The sequence below is a fragment of the Belonocnema kinseyi genome, chromosome 10 (assembly GCF_010883055.1).
Source record: "Belonocnema kinseyi isolate 2016_QV_RU_SX_M_011 chromosome 10, B_treatae_v1, whole genome shotgun sequence".
NCBI lineage: Eukaryota > Metazoa > Arthropoda > Insecta > Hymenoptera > Cynipidae > Belonocnema > Belonocnema kinseyi.
In genome coordinates this window covers 96,525,420-96,536,598 of record NC_046666.1, presented here as the reverse complement: position 1 = coordinate 96,536,598, position 11,179 = coordinate 96,525,420, and the positions used below count along the sequence as shown (strand labels likewise).

The following is an 11,179-nucleotide window of genomic DNA, read 5'->3' as shown; positions in this document are numbered from 1 at the left end:
CAAAGCTTACGTTGTCCAACTGCTCCTGATACTTTTCTGTCGCCTCTCTTGTCCAAGGCACCCTCTACCCTAACGACCCTTCTTTCCCACCCTGCCTTTCGCCAGCCTCCCCCTGTATCCACAAACTTAATGGCTAATGGTCTGATCCCACCCTCCCTTCCACTGCGAATTTTTCTATCTCCTTCTACCCTTGCATATTCATAATCGCATAGTCAATCAACGATACACCCCTCTTACTCACATAGTGTATTCTCCCTATTCGTCCCCTTTTACAATACCATTCGCCACCGCCCACCCTTTATCCCCATCCAGTCCCTTAGAATCTCCCTCTCTTTATTTATTATTTTATCCTTTGATTTTCTTTCGAAGTTCTCCCCTTCGCGGTACAGGCCCTCTTTCCGCCCAATTCTCGCATTAAAGCCCCCCCCCCTCATTACCGCCATACCCGCATCTGTCTATCTTTACAGCCCTCATTTGCAAGCCTTCCCCCTCCCCCTCCCCATAAACTTCTTCCTCTAATCCATCCTTAACCCCTGTTATAATTCCCCCACTAGCCCTTCCTTTCCTCTTTACTTTGATTGCATCCTGTAGCATCCACCTATACCCCCTTGGCAACTTTTGCTCTACACTATGCCATTCCTTTCTCTCTACCCACATCTCTACCAATCCAATCACATCAAATTCCTGAATATACCTCCAGAAATCCTCATCTTTCTTCTGTGCCCCTGCTACGTTCCAGTACAGCACCGCTGTAACACTCCTCCACCCTGCTTTACATTTTTCATACTTTAATTCCACATGGAATAATTTTAAATTAAACACAGTTAAAGGCTTCTGAATCCATATTGTACAATTTCGAATGCTTTATTTATAAAAAATCTCTAGAAGGCTGGTAATTTTTACATATATTACTGAATTTTTGGACTCAAAATCACTGTTTTAAATTATTTAATTATATATTTAAAATGCTTAGGGATCAGAAATTTTCCAATTTGATAGGTTTAATTTGCAATTTAGTGTTAAATACTTAAAGTTTAAAGAAATCAGCTTTGAAAACTTTAAATTTGAGTTTTATTGTCTGGTGTAAAATTTTTTTAACCGGGAAATGATTCAAAATTTTTTCTTCGATTTTAGTGGCTACTTCGAGAATAATAGGAAAGGTTGGCTTCGCGTCAATCATTAGTGGTAGTAGTGAAGTGATACTCTAAGGATTACCGAATATAAGATCACCGACATTAATGTAAATTTGCTGTTCAATTTAGAAAGAATTTTGTTCATCATTTTAATTAGTAACATTAGTAACAAATTAGTAACTGGGATTTTTAAATGATAAAATAACACTTTAATCACTTCACTGAAGTTTCACGTTTCTAAAATATTCGCTTACTTTTTTTTAATCTCAACCGATTTTAAAACTTATAAACATTTATAGAATTAAAAAAAAATTAACAATCCAAGATGCATAATAAAAAGTAACAATTTTGCATCATCAATACAAAATAAACCTTTTCATTTGTATCGTGCATCTGATTTTATATTTTCAACATAAAGTATTATTATCACATTTTTTCGTAGCACTGCTTTCATCTGGTATGAATTATTTACGAAATGTTCATTTATTTTGTTTCATAATATATATTGTTTCAAATTTATATTATACTAGAAAGTAAATAACTGTCTTTAAATAATTCCCGCCAGACGAAAGTGCTGCCATTACATGGCAAATTGCAAGTTCCCGATTGGAAACAATTGGAAGTACAAAATGCTCAATCGTTATCAATCGTTTCGTAACATTTAAGAAACACGATTCGGAACGATTGATATATTAATTCTATCGTTCCTTATCGATATTAATTGGTTATTTCTAGAAGGGTGGGTATTAAATATTTAATTACGCAAGTCTCTGTTTTTGGGATACGAAAATGAATGGAGCAGACAAATCTATCCTTTGAAATAGCCACGTTAGCTATTGAGATGTGGATAATATGTTGAAAGTTGGACTTCTTCAAAGGGATAGTGTATTTAGTGTTGAATTTATCTTCAAAGTCTTTCATTTCACTTATTAGGATTCGTGGTGTTAGAAGTTGAGGGTGAATTATTCCGCTTTTTCCATCATTTATTGCATCTATTAATAAGTTGATATCTTCACTCAACTTATCGACTATCATCATGCAGACGATCATTTGTCTGAGTTTAACAAGAGTTTAAAGCTTCTAGTTTGAATGGATATGGTTTGTGACAATATGTTATTGATTGTTCAACCATTCATCAAGCTTCTCATTAATGCAGGTCATTCCTGTGAACTGATGGTTCCAAAAGGTGTTTTTGAAATGTCTCCAACAAAATTGAAAAATCCTCTCTTAACACGGATTCTACCTAATAGCTGGTCCAACAGATTTTTGTGGTTCTCCAAACGCACTATACGCGAATTGATACGAGTACCAGTTTGAGCTCAAATTCTTCAGATCAGTCGTTACAGAGTTACATTTGGAAGGGTGATTATCCTGTAGCGTCATGCTTCATAGTGTTGTATGCCATAATATTTTTTCAGGTTTTGATCCCATTGAGTGTTATGGTCCTCAATGCTTGTTTTTAGTGAATTCTTAATCGCCGAGTGGACTATCTCGAGGGATATGTTGATTTTAGGGCGATAAACTGTAGTTTTAATATGTTTAAATCTAAATAAGTTTTACATTTCTGTCCCAGTTCAGATATAAAATGTTGTCCTTGGTCTGCTGGGATATTTTTAGGTGCGCCGAATAGGTATATTTAATAATAAAATAACCAGTCTATAATGCTTTCCGATTCCGTATTATTAAGAGGTATTAAGACAAAATATTTTGTGAGCATATCTTGTATGCTGAGAATATATTCATGCTCTGATAGTGTCAGAGGCAATAGACCGAAGATATCCATGGCTATTTTGTCGTTAGGGTTGACAGGCGTGTTTGGGATGATTGCTTCACATTGTCTTTTAATTTTACAGTTTTTTGAAATTGGAATACGGGACATCATTTAATGAAATGAATAATTTCTTGTTCCATATTTTTCCATTCTCCAAGAGTTCTGGCTCGTTCGATAGGTTTGTTTTTCCGAAAGTGTTGAGCAGTATTTGATTCGTGTGATTTTCTTATGATTTCTCCCTTTTTCTCTTAACCCCTTCGTTGGCATTGACACAAAATGCGTCAAAATTCTCCGTGCCCTGTGTGGTATTGACGTAAAATCCGTCAATCTTCTTTTTCCCTATTTAGCTTATTGCGATTTTGCATTTAAGTCTTACTCGGAGGTTTTTGGGGTCGCTGAATCTGAAGTCAAAATGCGAAAATTCAAAATGGCGGGTTCAATATGGTGGACGAAAATTCCAAAAAAACGGCTCGATTTTGATCATAAATTTTCGTGCCATTTTAAACATTTTTTGTCGAATTCTCTCTGCCAAAGAAGGGGTTAAGTGAGTTCTGCACGTGGCATGTAACAAGTGTGAATCTGTTGATCTTCATATTTGTGGCTCAAGAAGTTGAGGTAGTCCCTTATTTTCACTTTTTCTGAAGGTTTCAATAAAGTGGAAGCGTAAAATAGTTGGCTTAGAGGGCATGGCATCTTTATTTATCTCATCTAACTCTTTCAGCCACTCGGTCTCATTAAATTGAGGGAACTTATATAGAGCTGTTTCTTGCCTTCCTTTCCGTTCTTTGATATAGTTCGCCAGAGCTTTTCACCTGCGTTAGGTATACATTTTCTCTCCTGAGTGTACTATTAGTAATACATTTTTTATATTCTCTGTGAAAATGTTCTCTTCCATCCGTTAAGCCTTCATCATCCGCGATGGGCAGATCTGCATCCATGCGACAGTGGGAAGAACTTGTTGACGGTTATAGTAACACAGTTTCCTCTCTAGACTTACTCCTTGTTTCCAGTACTATTAATTCCTCCCCTCTATCCACGTCCAGCTAATTTTCTTCTAGTGTATTTTGTATAGAATCTTCTTGTTGAATTAGAAATAGTCTTAGTAGACAATCTGAGGCTTTATTTTCTTTTTCTGTTATGTGTTCGACAGTTGTAACGATAATCCTCTAATCATAATCTCCATCTAAACAATTGTGAAGAAGGATCTTTTACGTTGTGTAGCCATATTAATCCCTGATGGTCCGTTTGGATTGTGAACTTTCTTCCAAGAGGGTACTGTCTTAACCTCGTACATGCCCAAGCTATTGCTAATAGTTCCTTGTCCGTTATATTATAATTGACCTCTGCTTTGTTTAACGTCCTTGATATGTAAAAACAGGGGTGACCGTTTTGTGATAATACTGCACCTAATACGTGATTAGATGCGTCTGACGTTATAGTAAATTCCTCCTTGTAGTTTGGAAATCTTAAAACCGATTCTGAGCATAATGAATCTTTTATTTTGTTAAACGATTTTTGACAGTTTATCGACCAGTCAAAAGTTGCCTCCTTCTGTTTTAGATTTGTGAGAGGCTTACAAATTTGAGAGAATTTTTTATACATTTTCTATAATACCCTGCGAGTCGCAAAAAGCTCTGAACTTGGGTGACATTCTGTGGTGGTTTCAAATCTCGCACTGCCTGTCTTTTGCGAGGTTAGATTTTACGCCGACCACAGTTAAGGCCATGTGATGAGTGGTTCACGTGACCAGATTCCTACCTTACCGCCACTTTTTTTATTTCTCAACTTATTTTTACGCGTAACACCACATTGAGTTGGAAATTTGGGACACTAAAAAGGAAGCACTAAGATTAGTGGGTCTGGTCCTAAATGTTTATAATTATAAAAAAAAGTTTTTTTGTAAATTTTTTTTTTGCTTTTTTCATCATTATTAAAATTTAGGACCAGACCCACCTTCCTTAGTGCTTCTTATTTATTATCACAAAATTTGGAACTCGATGTGGCGCTTCGTGTGAAAATAAGTTAGGAAATAAAAAAAGCGAGGGAAAGGTAGGAATCTGGTCATGTGACCCACTCGTCACATGGCCTTAATAAATATCCTAAATATTTGAGTTCCGATCGCCGAAGTAAACAAAATACTTTTTTCCTACCAATCCTCTCAAGCCATTGCGTCCATCATCCTTTGGTAAGTAGCGAGAGCGTTTTAGAGTCCAAAGGGCATTCTATTAAATTAAAAATGTCTTTCTGGTGTTAAGAAAGCCGTATACTTTTTTAAGGTCTCACTCATTGGGATTTCGTGAAACCTAGAGCTAAGGTATGTGTCTTCGTTTACCTTGCGAAAATTGATAACTATTCGCCACTTCTTCGTTTGAGTTTTTATTTGAGTTTTTATTTCCTCTTTATGACATTCAGGAAGACGATAGGATTTTAAATTTACTATTTTTCCGGTTTTAAAATTGATTTCATGTTCCACTAGATCAGTACATGGAAACGTTTTGCAGATTGCGTTAAATCACTAGCTAGTATCGGCTAGTGTCGAGAGGCTGTATAGTTTGTGTACCGACACTAATCATTTTCTGATGGCGACGCGTCGTTCCGCGGTCCGCGGTATCATGTCCCTGTTTTGATTGAATTCTGAATTTGAAGTGAAAAATTGGTTGCTTTTGATAACTGTTGTCTAAAACGATCAATTTTCTTCTCTTTCTATGATCGTTAAGGTTATAAGTTGTTCATATTATCTTAAGTATATGAATATATTTTTCTGAAAGATAGTCACCCAAAAAACATGGTTCCAGACACGGATTTGTAACAGTTCCAGAACACAAAAAAACGTGTTCTAGAACAGGTTAGTAAAAGATTACGAACATGCAAGTAACTATGTCATCCCTCATACGCTAGAAAAATTCTGCACCAGTTCTAGATCGCTGTGATATACGATCTGTAACATTTCTATAACAATTCTAGAACAGTTCTATGACAGTTCTAGAACGCTGTGTATATACGATCTGTAACATTTGTACAACAATTCTAGAACTCGGTTACCAATGTTATGTAACAATTCTGTAACAGATCTAGAAAGCGGTGAAAATCGACCTGTAAAATTTCTAAAACAATTCCAGAACTTAATTACAAATGTTGTATAACATATCTGTAACAGATCTAGAAGGCTGTGACAACCGATCTGTAATATTTCTTGAACAATTGTAGAACTTTGGTACACTGCGTTGTAAAAAATGTAGGGCAATTCTATGACAGCCATATAGCAATTCCAAAACTGCTATGTATCTAATATGAAACAAATTTATATATCCCTCACAGCAATAGGATATCCCGGCATATTCGGTTTAATCCCAATTATGTCCCTGGTTATTCTAGGAATAACCAGTCGGAATGTCTTGCGAGGTGTAAGTTTTGATATTCCCATGGATATATTGTGATCCGAGACAGCGCGTACCCAGTCCCGACTAACAAAAAGTATACGTCCGAGATATCCACATTAGGGTTCTTCGCTAAGTTCAGTTCTCGACTGTGGTGCAATGGAAGAGCCTCGCCCTGGAGGAACCGCCTTGTTGATCATGGTAGCCTCTACGCCAGGTAAATATGTTTCTCGCCGCATTGGCTCCTCTTTTAAACGCTCGAACCTTCATTTCAATTACGAGAGAGGCCAATCGGTTCGCTCTCTGCTGCACTACGGCCGAACCACGGCTCAAGGTGGCAAGATTCAAATCTTTAAATAATAAATTAAATCTTGTTGTGTCAAATCTTTTACCCATGAATCATGATTTATTATTTATACCATCATGAGTTATAGACACATGAATATACGAGCTTATTTATTAAAACTAAGATAACATAATTATCTGTTTAAAATAATAAATAATAATAAATAACATACTATATACGAATTTAATTAAATTTCCATGAAATTTTCGATTAAGTCATTGTTTTTCTTTAGAAATTGGTATTTAAAATTTTTTTAGACTATATTTTAAAGAACATTCACAACTTTTTCACAACTTTAGCTTATTTTATTAATTTGCACCAAAGATAGTTATTTTTAATAAAAAAACCATTAGACTTCAAAGCAGATAATAAATTGTTGCACAATTCGAGGTAAAAGTTAAGGTTTTTCCCGAAAATGTTGATAAGGATTTCAAAAAAGATAAAAATTTTTAGGACATTTTAAAGTTGTGTTAACATAAATTGTCACTTATGCTATTAACTTATAAAATTGGTTTTTTAATTTTAATTTTTCTTTATTACTTTTTTTCAGCGTAGACTTGAGCCAAATTATTTTGAATGTATAGAAATAATTCAAAAATATCGAAAAATGCCTTATAATTTCGTTCGGATTGCTGTGGAAAACCAAACATTCTGTCCTTATAAGGAATGAAAGAGCTACACCATACGTTCAAATTATAACTTTAAGTATTGTGATTACGAGAAAACTTTTCGCACCTTATTTATACGTGCTTTAAAAAAAAGTTAATAGCTAATCAGTCGACAATGTTTAGATGATAATTGGACTAGATAGATCTAGAAAGCCAGGAGTTCGAACGAAATTAAGGGTATTTTAAGATATTTTACTAAGTTTTCTTGAACTTTAAAATAACTTTGGTTAAAACTAACCTAAGTGCGGCAAAGTATGTAAAATATTGGAGAAAAAATGTCAGAATTATGTTTCATCAAAACTCCATAATTTCTGTGTAATTTCTTTCTCAATTTTAATTTTTCTTTATTCATTTTTTTAGCTTAGTTTTTAGCCAAATGCGATGACAACGAATGTCCGTATCGTAAAGTTATCTTTAAATATCTCTAACATATTTTAATGAGAGATCATACTCAATTTCTTAAAACTCAGTGCTCGTGCTCTTAATGTATTTCAATATGATATTCTATGATCTTCGATAAAAATAATATATTTTTGTTTATATTAATAGAATTTTATTATTTAGAAACGTATTAATTCTTTCATAGATGTTTATCTGTGTTCTGATCAAGAATATTAATATTCTTCAATTATAATTACAAAACTGAGTTGCTTCTATTTAAATAAATTTTATTTCGAAAAGGAGGCACGGTAGTACAATTCTTTCTTCCCGTTATTAGCTATGAAACTAGCCATTTTATTATTCTATTTAAGGAATTTAATGTAATAGTTTTCCACAGAACGTCGAAGTAACATTCGGATGGCACAATAAAGATAATAAAGTAAATAATAATATATATCCCTCTTGAAGGTGTTTCGCGTTGATGTCGCGGTAGGGCTTGAACTTTCCTCTCATGACTTTGACGGCAATGTTGGCGGTAGAATTGCTACTGACAGGGTTACCCATGCCAAATAGAATAATAGCAATGAGGAGAGGGACTAAGTAGAACACCAAAACCCATAAATGAAAAATGGAGAGCATATTAAAGATTTTGAAACGCTTGTCGCTTCCCGAGGATCGTCGGGGCGCCCCTGGAGCTACAGCTGGGACGGCATGCGGGACGGTGGCGATGGTGAGCTGCGAGATGGTCATGCAGATCTTACTAATCAAACAGCTGGCCAGCAAGAACACTTGCGACAAACGGTAAGAAGTGGAACATCAACTATGCCTGCTGAGGATGCTTTGGCTAGCGTTAGATATTTGAAGCTAACCACCTCGACAGAAATACCGTGGGAGAGCATCAATTAGGATACCACAATGAAAGAGGAATTGGTGCGTCTCTATTACGAAAGTGCGAAGTTTGAAACGAAAATGGAAAAAGGATACAATTTAAAAACGGAATTTGTTGTAAAGTATCCTAATATACAAGTCGCACTAAGAGATCTTATCGCTAAGGTGAAGGACATCAAAACTAATCTACACATTACAGAAGACCGAGCAATGGAGATTAAACAACAGGTTGATTTGGCGTGGAAATACGACGGAAATGAACATCAGTGAGACGAAGCCACGTCAAACGGTCAAGCAGGAGCAATTGACGTTCTTCCTCAACCTATTAATGATCCGACACCACCACATCCTCCAGAGGTGAATGGCCTTATACAACCAAAGGCTCAATATCTGTAAACAGACTGCTTTCGACTGTTGAAATAGCTTCTATCAAAATGGAAGTAGAACATCAGCTTCCTATTGATGAACTCACCTTGGAAGATGTGGACAAGGAAGACTTGATTGATACTGAAGGTATAGGTGCTAAGGATAATGAACATCATGTATGGTATCCATTAGAACCACATCCGATTATTACTAACGATGATGTGGATAGGGAAATCCCAGGAAAACTACAGCACCTTGAAACGAATTTTGGTCATGCTTTTCTAGAGTTCAGATATGTAGAACTGACACTAAGGCATTCTATGCCCAAAATAAATATCAGAAATGATCTGCATGCACTAATAGCACATCTCGACAGTAAGGTTTTATCTACGTATATGAACGTAGCACAAACTGCGTTAGAGGTGCAAACACTTGTATACTGTGCAGCTGTGGCAATCATTAGAACGTTGAGCCGGAAAACTAGGCCTGCAAATACAGTTTTTGTCCCAGCAAGGGATCGAGATATGCCATGGAATATCAGGTTGGATATGGATGTCAGCAAAGTAAGTTGCAAATTAGGTCAATTAACTCAATATAAAAAAGGAAATAGAACCAGAAAGCTGATAACCATGTTACTAAAATTATCCACCCTCGGAACATCGAGACATTAACGCCAGCAATATTGAATGACATTTTAGACTCTTAATGACAGAGACTTGATGTTCTTACTGCCAGAATGCGCCGGTACAAGAAAAGTAGTGCACGAAGGCAACAAAATGAAAACTTTTAGACAGATGAAAGAATGTTCTATCGTGAACTAAGAGTAAAGTCAAATAACCAGCAAGGCACCAAAGTCCCTCAATTGGAAGATATGGCTAACTACTAGTCGGGTGTTTGGGGGAAAATGAACAGATATAATTTGGACACTGCGTGGTCCGGACATGGTGCACAAATTCTGATACAAGTACCCGACGAAAGCGCATCTTGCGTTGGCAAAGTGTTTTCAGAATATCATTGAACACCCAGATCTGATTCCAGGCTTTATGCTCCAGAGTACTACGTATATGTTACCAGAAAAACCAGACGCTCAAAATCCATCTGACTTTCGACCGATAGCCTGCCTTCCAACAATTTATAAATGTCTTACAGCTATCATTGCAGATAAGGTATATTCTCATTGCGACGAGAATGACATTCTTACAGAAGAAAAAAAAGGATGTAAAAACTCGCAAGGCTGTGAAGATCTAGTCACTATAGACGTTGTTGCCATGACTCAAGCTCGTAAGCAACAAAGAAACTTAAACATGGCACATGCTTTCTAATGATAGACACATGGAGTTCAGACTATATAAATGTAGAACAGTGCATTTCATCAGAGGAGAATTAGGGACCGCAGAGTAAGAGAACGAGTTCGAAAATGACATCGAGGCAATGGCTGTAGGCGAATCATAGAAATATCAGGGTATTCTTGAATCTAAGGGTATTCAACATACGATAGTTAAGACAAGCCTAACGACTGCCTTCACTACGAGACTCAGATTAATTATGAAGAGTTTTCTTAACTCGGCAAACAAAATCAGGGCAATCAACACATATACCATCCCTGTTCTCATGCACTCCTTCGGACTCATAAAATGCTCTAACACCGACCTTGAAAAGTTAAACAGAATTGTTCAGCGATTGAAAGGGTAGTTCTACCATTACATTCACGAGGTAGGGGCGTTGTAGATGTCGAAAAACTGTGTGAGTCACAAGTTATACAGTTGCGAGACTATTTTAACAGCAAACGAAATGTTGCGCTTTAAAGTACCATATGACAAGCGGATCTTGACTTTTTCGGAAAAATCATCAAGAATAAAAAGTTCTTGTAATCAGCTAAGGAATACGACTGAATTTTTTCGAAGCGTTTTGAGCAAAATTTTGGATTTTGCATATGAACAATTTTTGCAAAATTCAAAATTTTGCTCAAAACGCTCCGAAAAAATTTAGGCGCATGACTCGGCTGATTACAAGAACTTTTTATTCTTGACACATTTTCCGAAAAGCGCATAGTTTTTCAATAAAAAATTTTCATAGTTCTAAGCATCGTGTAAGAGTAAAATGATTCACGAATATTTATCGTCCGTCTACCGCAAACAAAGTTTACTTTGCCCAACTATCACCAACGTGGAGGTCGACGAATATCGATAGTCTCTTTTTTTTTTAAGGGATTTTATATATTTTTTTTACATTTTTTAATTTTTTTTTAT

The 11,179-nt window shown here is 35.8% G+C and overlaps 1 pseudogene and 1 further gene; one reads left to right on the top strand and one right to left on the bottom strand.

Annotated features, from left to right (window-relative positions):
* Window positions 1–2,228: 2,228 nt before the first annotated feature.
* Window positions 2,229–11,179, top strand: part of LOC117181274 — a 10,244-nt pseudogene continuing 1,293 nt past the window's right edge.
* Window positions 6,343–6,506, bottom strand: LOC117182415.